The following is a 10,900-nucleotide window of genomic DNA, read 5'->3' as shown; positions in this document are numbered from 1 at the left end:
TAGGAGGTCTGCACGAGAGGTCTGTGACACTGGGGTAAGGACCAGATCAGAGCGAGAAAGCACAGCATAGAGGTGGTGGTGTTTGCAGCAGTAACATTAGCAGTAGCAGCAGCTTGGGGAGCTCTCAGCTCAAACGTAATAAGAGGGTCAGACAACTGATCAGAGAGATTGCAGGGGACATTTTGCTTGCACTGAATGTAGTTGTTACTGATTGGCAGCTCTATTTCCCATAAGCAGTATTGGGACACAGTTCCCAAAAAAGAGAGGGGGCACTTGTGATTAGTCACAAGCTGGGATGGGGAAGCTGATGATAAAAGGGAGGGCAGATTATAGGAGGCAATAGTCATAGGCAAAACAGATTTTTGAGGAGGAACAGGAAGAGAAAAAGAAAGGGAGAGGGAGAGGGAGAAGGAGAGGCAGAGGGAGAGAGAGAAGAAAATAGGATGGAGGGAAATAAACAGCAATCACAACTTAAATGTAAATGAGATGAGCTCTCCAATAAAATTAATGCAGATACCAGAAAGGATTAAAAACCAGAATCCAATATGTCATTTACAAGAGATACACTTGAAACAGAAAGACATACACAAAGTTAAAATAAAGGGTGAAGCAGAATCTATGGTGCTTCAGCTGAATTAAAAATATCCAGTGCAGCAATCATGATCTCGGACAAAGCAAAAGCGAAAATAGACCCAATTAAAAGAGATAATCTGGGGAACTACATTTTGCTAAAAAGGTATCATAGGCAATGAAGTAATATCAAAATAATTGTATGGCAAGTTTCTCTGATAAAGACCTAATTTCTCAAATATGTAGGGAACTGATTCAAATTTATAAAGTCGGAACCATTCCCCAAATGATGAATGATCAAAGGATAGGAACAGGCAGTTTTCAGAAGAAGAAATCAAAACAATGTATAATCCTATGAAAAAAATTCTCTAAATCAGTATTCATTATAGAAATGCAAATCAAAGTAACTCTGATATATACATATATATATACATATATATATACACATATATATATATACATACTCTAGTATAACTCACATCTATCAGAAATGACAAATACTGGAGAGGCTGAGGGAAAAATAAATCTATCAATAAACTGTTGGTGAATTTGTGAACTGGTCCAATCATTCTAGAGGACAATTTGGAATCATGTCCAAAGGGCTATAAACCGTACAAACCCAGCAATATTACCAGTAGGTCTATATCCCAAAGAGATTAAAGGAAAAAAGAAAAGAACTTACATGTACAAATATGTTTAAAGCAGCTCTTTTTATGGTGACACAGAACTGCAATATATATATATTATATATATATGTATATATATATGACAAGGGAGATGATTTCAGCAAAAAAATGGCAAGACATATGAACTAATGCAAAATGAAGTGAGAAGAACTAGGAGATCATTGTGCAAAATAACAATAATGTTGTAATGATGATGAACTATGAAAGACTTAGTTATTCTCATCAATGCAATTATCTAAGACAATTCTAAAGGATTCATAATGAAAAAATTCTATTCACTTCCAGAGAGAGAGAACTGAAGGGCTCTGAGTACAAACTGAAGTGTAATTTTCTCACATTATTTTTTTGCCTTTTTTTTTTGCTGTTTGTCTAATATGAAAACATGTTTTACATTATTTCACATGTATACTTGGTATCATTTTGCTTTCCTTTGTAGTACATGGGGGAGGTATGAGAAGGAGGGAGAGAATTTGAAACTGAAAATATAAAAAGAAAAGAATGTTTAAATATATATATATTATATATATATATAATATGTGTATGCACATATGTATGTATATGTCAGAACATCATTGCTCTGACATTTTAAAATATGAAATAAGCCAAAGCAAAAGTTTTATTCTGATAGAAATTTATATAAATAGGAATATTTTAAGTCACCTAAAAAGGGGTTTATGATATTCTATGTTCCATTTGAAAATTCTCACTTCAACCTCCAAACAGGTGGCTTGAATATTAGAAAGCCAAGGAAAAGCTGAGCTGCTGTTGATGAAAGCCAAAAATAAGACAGTACTTTATGCAAAGCATCTTTTAAACAATACAGGTCCATGGGAGTTTGTTGAGTAGGAGGATAAGCTTGAACAAAAACACTTTGTCGGTTACATGGAAGATGACTTGATGAGGAGAGAGAATTGACCTAGGGATATCAATTAGGACTATATTGCATTAGGCTGGATAAAGAACAGGTATTGGCACAGACATCACTATTTTATAACAAACTTTAAGTGTTCTAATGATGAAGAAGACCAAAAGATCCTATTAACTACCTTAACTAATACTTGATCTCTTTGCCAAGTAGAGAAATAGAACAACTGAGGACAACACCATTTTAGGATATAAACTCATTTTAAAAATCTTTCAGAGGAGGATATGCAAAATTTCAAACATTATCACCTCATACCAATGGAAGCAGCTGAGGAAAGTTTGGCTAGAGATTGACTTACATCAATTTTGCCAATCTGTAAAGGTTTTTATAAAAGTATTTTTGATATCAATAATAGTGGAGCTACCATATTTGTATTCTAACTGCATGATCCCCAATATGAGGCATGAGAAAGTAAAAATAAAACAAAGATGGAAAATTTTTCACTACTGAATCAAGTATACCAGGAGAAGGTACATGATGGAAAGCACTAAGTGATTAATTTTTAAGTTAAATGATGGGAGGATTCTAAATACTAGAAAATAACCCACAGACTTCATCATTATCAAAAACAGCAACAAAAATATCAATAGCTACCAAATGATATCACCATAAGATCTTTAAGAGAATAATATGTACATTCATCGAGGGCATTGATGACAGAGGTACAAGAAAGAGTAGTTTTTTTTTTGCAAATAAAATTCTCTAACAGAGTGTATGTTTACAGTAACGTAATTGTTAAGAGGTATAGAGGATATAAGATCCCACCATGTTTATTGTCTGTTGTCTATACCCTCCAATATGACGTCTCCCAATTCATGTGTAACAGAATCCTTGAAAAGTATGACAACAGAAATAACTCCCCCCCTGCATTGGTCTGAGTTTTAATATTGAAAAAACCATAGAACACTGAAAGATATGCTCATCAAAGATGTTTTCACTGTCATGGAGGAGGTCATGTAGAATACAAATGAGAGAAGGATTCCTAATAGACAATGAGGTCTTCCATTTGTGGATGGCATTGATTTGGCTGTACAAAGCCTAGAAACACTGCAGATACTCCTAAATAAGATTCATTTTGACTTCAGAGTTTGGCTTAACTATACATACAGGAAAAATCAATGAATGAAAAATGAATATGGTCCAGTTTATATTATGTGGATGATTGGAAAACCTATAGAGATGGCACATCTAAGTAGCTCAGTGGGTAAGAGCCCTGGCCCTGGCATCAGAAAGACTTAAGTTCAAATCCCTCCTCAGACATTTGCTAGCTATGTGACCTTGGGTAAGTCACTCGACCTTTGTCATCCTGAGTTTTTTCACCTATAAAAAGGTGATAATGTTATCACCTATTTGACAGAGTTGTTATGAGATAATATATTATAACATTTTGCCAACCTTAAAGTGTAAGATAAATATTATTGTTGTTTGAAAAGGAGCAAGGACATAATAGGGTGACGTCTTGACTCATGGATGAATGGTATTTAAGTGAGGCAGAGTTGCACAGTCTTCAGCCTCAGTCTGTCTTCCAGAGTCATCAAAGTGAAGTGGCAAGACACAAGTCAGGATGATTGGTGATGGCTTGGGATACAGTGGATGACCTTGGCATCTTCAATGTCTGACCAAGCTCTAAGAGCTCCACAGAGCCTGCTTCAGCCACCTTCATGGCCATTGGAAGCGATTGTTCTCATCTTTCCTTTCACTGGGAAAAGTCTTTACATGCTTGGGGTAGACACCCCCCCCAATTTGCTAATGTATTTGAGGCTGATGGCTAAACCAGGTTCAGGGTATAAAGTACTATAATTGTGAAAAAAGATATGAATATGTATATCATTACAGAAGCATAATGATATAGATATAGGTACAGATATAAGTATAGATATACATATACAGTCTGAAAAGATGCTATGGATTGACAACGTCAACTGAAATGTAATTGCAAGTTGGACTTCTTTTAAATACCCTAACATAAAGACAATAGCTGAGAGTCCCTCAGCTGTGGTAGGGTTTTGTCAGGAATTTACTAACTGCAGATCAAAAGGAACGAGAATTTATGCCCAATAAAAGCCCAATGAGTCAGCTCAAGAACATTAAAGAACTTCAAATATGGCATCCAATAAGTACGATGTGAGAGAAGTACTGAATAGGTACACTATGTCTGTGTTTCTGCTGGTGCCAAGTTATAATTAGTCATACCAGGTACTGGGTGGCTCAATGAATAGAACACTGGAGCTGGAATCTGAAAAACTTGAGTTAAAATATTACTTCAGACACTTAACTGGCTGTGTGACCTTGGGCAAGTCACTGAACTTCTCTGTGCCTCAGTTTCCTCATCTGTAAAATAGAATAATATTAGTGTCTACCTCCCTGGGTTGTTATGAGGATAAAATGAGATAACATTTGTAAGGTGCTTTGTAAACTTAAAGCACCACATGAAAGCTATTATTATTATTGTTCTCTTTTGGGAAAAAAAGAGTGAAAAGGTTGGATGAATGTTTCTCTATACTCCAGTTTACCATGGAGAATTACATGCTCCTGGGAAGTATAGGATAAATGTTCAAAAATAAAAACAACAAAGAAACAAACTGGAAAATGCAGTATAGAATTTTGACCTATAACAAGAAGTTAGCACATGGGAAAATGTAGTGAAGGAAAATGTAAGGAACCTTCCTGAAAAACTGGTGCTAAATGATGGGTCTCAGACTTCTCCCATATAAGAGGAAGAATCAGCAACTTGAAAAGAAGCAGCTTTCGAAGTTCCAGGGAATAATGGCATGAATAATCCACAGTTGTCGTTGGTGAGAAGATGGATTATAAGAAGAAAAGACAAATCAGGATTATCGATGACTTTGATGAACAATAGGGAGGTGGGCATATGTCAGCCTGGAGTGATTTCAAGGGAGTAATGCTCTCTTTCTTATGTATTCAACTGGGATGTGACTGATAGGCTCCCATAATTTGCCACACCTTATGACCACTATCCATTTCTTTTGACTCAAGGAACCTAGTAAGACTTGCTACAAATTAGGTCATGGGAAGGAAAATGAAGACCTTAATAGTGTGGTAGTGTTTCATCACTTAGTACAACTTCAAGGTAGCAGTTTCAGAAGAATAGATTTGGATCATCAAGAAGACAGTGTTTGAGAATGTATTTAGATTTCTTGATTATATTGTTTAAGAAATAGGAAGATTTTAGTTCAAGATGGAGTACACTTAATAAGGGCTGGTAAGATACACACACACACACACACACACACACACACGCTTACTTTCTTAGGAATTTGATTTAAATGGTTTTAAACAGACAATTGAAGAAGCAGAAAACTGTCCATACATCTGCCAAGCCAGATACCCCAGACTCTGCAGGGGTTGAGAACCTGCGGCCTCTAGGCCACATGTGGCCCTCTAGGTCCTCAATGCATCCCTTTGACTGAATCAGTCAAAGACAATAGCTGAGAGCCCCTTCTTGTATTAGGGCTGAAGCAAAGGGATGCACTTGAGGACCTAGAGGGCCACATGTAGCCTCAAGGCTGCAGGTTCCCCACCTTTGCCCCAGAGAATATATTCCTTCACTTCATCTTTTCAGCTATGTGAATCATCAGGCACAATGAATGAAGAAGACCTAGCAGAGAGAACTGATAATTTGGAGGACACTGTGCAAATCATCAATAAAATCTATAGCTTGGGTGGCTTATACTCACATATACAAAACCTAAAGATCTTAATGTAAGCAGGTAGATTCAATATCATCAATATTATGGAGATTTTACTTCTGCCCGCCTTAGTTTCCTCAACTATAAAATGGGGAGAATAGAAGCACCTACCTCACAAAGTCATTGTGAATAACCAATGAGATAATAGTTGTCAAGTGCTTAGCACAGTGCCCAGCACATGGCAGTCACCTAATAAATACTTATTGCCTTTCTTCTGTTTAAAGAAATAAAGAATGACTTAAATGATTAAATACATATTCATGTGTTGCTATTGGACCAAGCCGATATAACAAATATCAAGCTATTACCTAATTTTCTTACAAGTCTAGTGCTATATTAATCAAGTTACTGAGGGATATATTTTATTACATATAGATGACAGTAACAATAAAAATGGGAAGGACAAAAACAACAGAAGCAACTGAATGCCATATAATTTTAAAGCCTGATTTGGATCTCAGAGGAGAGAGCATAACATGGCTCTTCCTCTTTTCACTACAGATTGGGGGAGTGTAAGGATAGAGTGGGGCCTATGGATATGGAAGATTGCACACATTATCAGATAGGGTCAATATGTTAGTTGGATTTGCCAAACTGCTATTGTCTTCTCCCTTTATAAAACTTTTTCTTCTTCTCAAAGGTTGGCTCTCTGGGTTGGGGCAAAGGGAGAGGGACATATTTGGCAATGGATGTGCTAAAAGAACAAAAGTCATCAAAAAATGTAGTATATTTTTTAAGCTGCATAGCATCTCAGACTAGGGAGGCTGTGTCAGATAAAATTGGGATTGTGTTCATTTTTGTATTTAGGAAGTATGATGGGGCATGTTCTTAGATGACCACAATGATAAGAAGACTGGCAACCATGCCACTTGAGTTTTGTTGAAGAAACTGGTATTGTTTAATCTGGAGAAAAAGAGATTTATGGAATATACAATGACTATTTTCAGTTATTTGAAGGGTTTTCATGTGGAAGAGGGGGTATATTTGATTTGGTTGGTCCCAGATTACAGAAGGAACATTGGGTGGATATTCTAGAGAGGCTGATTTTGGCTCAGTGTAAGGAAAAATCTTCTTAACAGTTGGAGCCTTCTAAATGTGTACTGGGCTCTGTTAGGAGGTGATGGGTTCCCCCTTACTGTAAGCTTTAAAGCAGAGGCTAGATCACTAGTTTTGGGAATGAAATAGAGAGGATTGATTCTTGCTCAGGTAACATTAAATTCAGAGATCCCTTCCAACTCTGAACCAATATTCTATGATTTTGTTATCTTTCAGTAGGCCCTAAGTTTGAAGAAACTTTTAGGATTATTTAAAATCATTGTGACTATTAACCTTAACTAAAAAGGAACTAAATCTATGTTTAAGCTGGAACTAGTTCTAGTTAAAAAAATCATTTAAAGCATGTTGGTTCATTATCTGATGAATTGTGTTGAAGCCAAGTCAGATGCAACTTGACACTTACGATTTCGAACTGTATTTCAAAGAGTTTTTCAACTATTCTGAGCAATCCTAAAGAATTATTTGCACTTCAGTAAAATTTATCTGGCCATTTAAAGATATTTACAAAGAGAAAAGTGTCCATGGAAGGACCAACATGAACAATAAATTATGGACCTTTATAACTAGAAGACAAGGAAACTGAGGCCCAGAAAGGTTAAATGATTTGTCCAAAACTAGAAACTCTGATACCAAAGCCAGGGTACTTTCCATATTGTAGTGCCTCCCTGCCCTTTGGGATTGGTGTTTTTCCTATATCTAGGTGTATATCTCTGTGTGAATTCAATTGTTAAAACATGCAGGAAAATATGATCCCTTTCTGAGTAGAAAACCATATTTATGAAATTTGCTCACTATATTGCTACAATATGAAATATGAAAGACTTAACATTTACAGATGTTGCACACACCTTATGAGATGCTTCTAACCACAAAGATAGAGTAAACAGCTCTTTTGCTCAGGTGAGGTGTCCTTGAGAAGAGCTCTAAGCAGCCATGGTGCCCAGCCAAAATGGCATGATTCTGAAGCCCTATTTCCACAAAGACTGGCAAAGACGAGTTGCCGTGTGGTTTAACCAGTCAGCAAGGAAGATCATAAGGGGAAAGGCCCATTAAGCAAAAGCCTGTCAGATTGCTCCTCACTCTGCCTCTGGTCCTATCTGGCCCATCGTGAGGTGCCCTACTGTCAGCTACCACACCAAGGTACTTTCTGGTAGAGGATTCAACTTGGAAGAACTTTGGGTGGCTGGTATCCATAAAAAGGTGGCACAGACCATTGGTATCTCTGTGGACCCTTGTCACTGAAATAAATGTACAGACTCTCTCCAGGCAAATGTGCAGTGGCTGAAAGAATATCATTCCAAACTGATCCTTTTCCCAGGGAAACCATTTGCACCCAAGAAGAGAGATAACTCTGCTGAAGAGCGCAAGTTGGCAACCCAGCTTACAGGACCAGTTATGCCCATCAGGAATGTCTACAAGGTAGAGAAAGCTTGAGTCATTACTGAAGACGAGAAGAATTTCAAGGCATTTTCTAGTCTTTGAATGGCCTGGGCCAATGCCCATCTCTTTGGAATCTGGGCAAAATGAACCAAGGAGGCTGCTGAACAAGAAATGGAAAAGAAAAAATAAACAGCCTCTGAGAACTTTGAATAAATAATACCCCCCAAAAGATAGAGTGAACATAATTAGCATTAACATAGTGTTTTACAAATATTGCTTCATAAAATCCTTATAAAAATCCCATGAGGTAGGTGCTATTATTGAACTCATTCTATGGTTAGAAAAACTAGGTCAGAAAGATGAAATGATTTGACCAAGGTTACACAGTTAGTGTGTGAGGCTGGATTTGAACTCAGGTTTTCCTGATTTCACGTCTAGTTCCCCACCTAGCTGCAAAACTGTACTGGTTGATCTAAAATTTTCCCCAGTTATCCCAGATTTAGCAAAGATACTGACTAGACTCTTCAATTCTATTAATGGGATTAAAGGGGCACTATTTTTAAATCTACAGAAACACACACATACTGCAATAGGTTTCATAACATAATCTGTAGGTTGAAAAAAAAACTTTCAAATAATTTTTTCAACAAAAGAGTTAACTGCAGATAGGATTCCATTAAGAAAATAGAGGCATTTAAATAATGTAAAAGTTTACTTTTCTCCCAAGATCCACCTACAGCCTTGTATTCCCACCTTTACTGTCAAGCTGCTCACTTTGAATATGGTGCACTGGGCTTGGGGATTTGCATGAATTCTTCAGGCTCCCATCATGTGAAATCCTGGTCCCATGATTGTGATTGTTTACAAACTACGACAGCTCCCATCTGCCAGGAGATTGTCTAAATGCCTTCAAGCATAGCTTACACAACTCAATCGAATCTTTGTTTTTACTTGACAGTGTTTAAATAATCCATCTTGGTCATTTTTCACTGATTATAGGAGAGACGTTTATTGATGACAATAGGCAGATTTTTTTAAACTCCCCTTTATTTCTCAATATGTGAATGCAGGTCAAACAATATGACACAATTTCATTCTAAACAGCAATCTCAGAGACTTTCTGCAGTCAGGATTGACCAAACTGTGGACTTGTCATTTAGTGTAAGGTGAATTCCCACCCTAAATATAATAATCTCAAGATTATCTATGACCCACAGAATTCACATCTGATGGAACCTCAGAGGATCTATTTGGTCCAACTCATACCCCTAGCAAGCTTTCTTCTGTAGTATACCTAACAAATGCTCACTCTGTCTTTTCTTGAAGACCTCTGATCAAGAGAAGCCGCTACCTCCAGAGACAGCCCATTCCAAATTTGGATATTGTCATTGTTAGAAATTTTCCCTGACATCAAGCTTAAATTTGCCACTTTGTGACTTCCAACCACAAACTGAACAAGCTGAATTCCTGTGGGGTGGCATGAATAGATCTCTATTATGCTTCTAGATTAGAATAAAATAGAAGTATAGTTTGGTATTTAGCATCCTTCATATCAAAACTCCAACTTCCTTTCCTAGATTTATTTCACATAACTCCCCTATTTGCACTCTGTTCCAACCAAAGCAGCTTACTTTTTATAGATAGAACTGAGCATTCTATCTACTGACACCAAGTTTTTGTCTAGGCTATACCCCAGGCTGAGAATACATTTCTTTTCCTCCACTTCTTAGAATCCCTAAATTGTTTCCATGTGCAGCTTATGAACCCCCATCTACTGGAAGTATTTTCTTCCCCTTCCCCACATTCTTTATCCTCTTTCTCTCCTCAAATTAGCATGTACATATTTATCTGTTTACATATTTTATCTGCTCTATATATTGGAAGTTCTTGGGGGCAAGCTTTTTTGTCTTTGTATCCTTTGCACCTAACAGAGTGCCTTACACATGAATGACACCTAAAATGCCTATATCATTTTCAAACCAAGGATTATCTGCATCTCTCCATTCTTGTTCTTTTAAAGTCGATTTCCTGAAACCATCTGCAATCCTTGCCATCATGACTATTCAACCTTACCTGATTGGATTCTGCCAAATGCTAGAATTTTTGGATCTTTTTTGGGGCATTGTGACTGGATGTTTGATATGTGGGCCATCTTTGACTTTATCCAAGTCATTAATGAAAATGCCTGATGAACTCTGCATTAAACATCCTTTCTATTTGACATAGAGCCATTCATAACTATGGAACCATTTGTGACTATTCTCAAAACCAGAATTCAATAAATTCTAAATCCATCTAAATTTACTATTATCTAATCTACACATTCCCATTATTTTCACCAAAAATAGCATGAGATCACTTACCAAACTCTTTTCTAAAACCTAGGCAGACTATATTAGCATTATTCTCATTATCTCTAAGTTTTATAACCCTGAAAAAAGGAAAGAAAATTATCCTCCAGGGGGAGTGGGGCAGAGCCAAGATGGTGGAGGGAAAGCAGTGACTTGCTTGAGCTCTCCCTCAAACACCTCCAAATACCTATAAAAAATGGCTCTAAACAAATTCTAAAGCAG

The 10,900-nt window shown here is 36.8% G+C and overlaps 1 pseudogene; it reads left to right on the top strand.

Annotated features, from left to right (window-relative positions):
* Positions 1 to 7,880: 7,880 nt before the first annotated feature.
* On the top strand, positions 7,881 to 8,516 carry LOC114053004 (annotated as a pseudogene).
* The last annotated feature ends 2,384 nt before the right edge of the window (positions 8,517 to 10,900 follow it).

This window comes from Vombatus ursinus, unplaced genomic scaffold (genome assembly GCF_900497805.2).
Source record: "Vombatus ursinus unplaced genomic scaffold, bare-nosed wombat genome assembly UNPS02014810.1, whole genome shotgun sequence".
In the NCBI taxonomy this organism is placed as follows: domain Eukaryota; kingdom Metazoa; phylum Chordata; class Mammalia; order Diprotodontia; family Vombatidae; genus Vombatus; species Vombatus ursinus.
The sequence above is the reverse complement of the archived record's forward strand: the minus strand, read 5'-3'. Positions and strand labels throughout refer to the sequence as shown.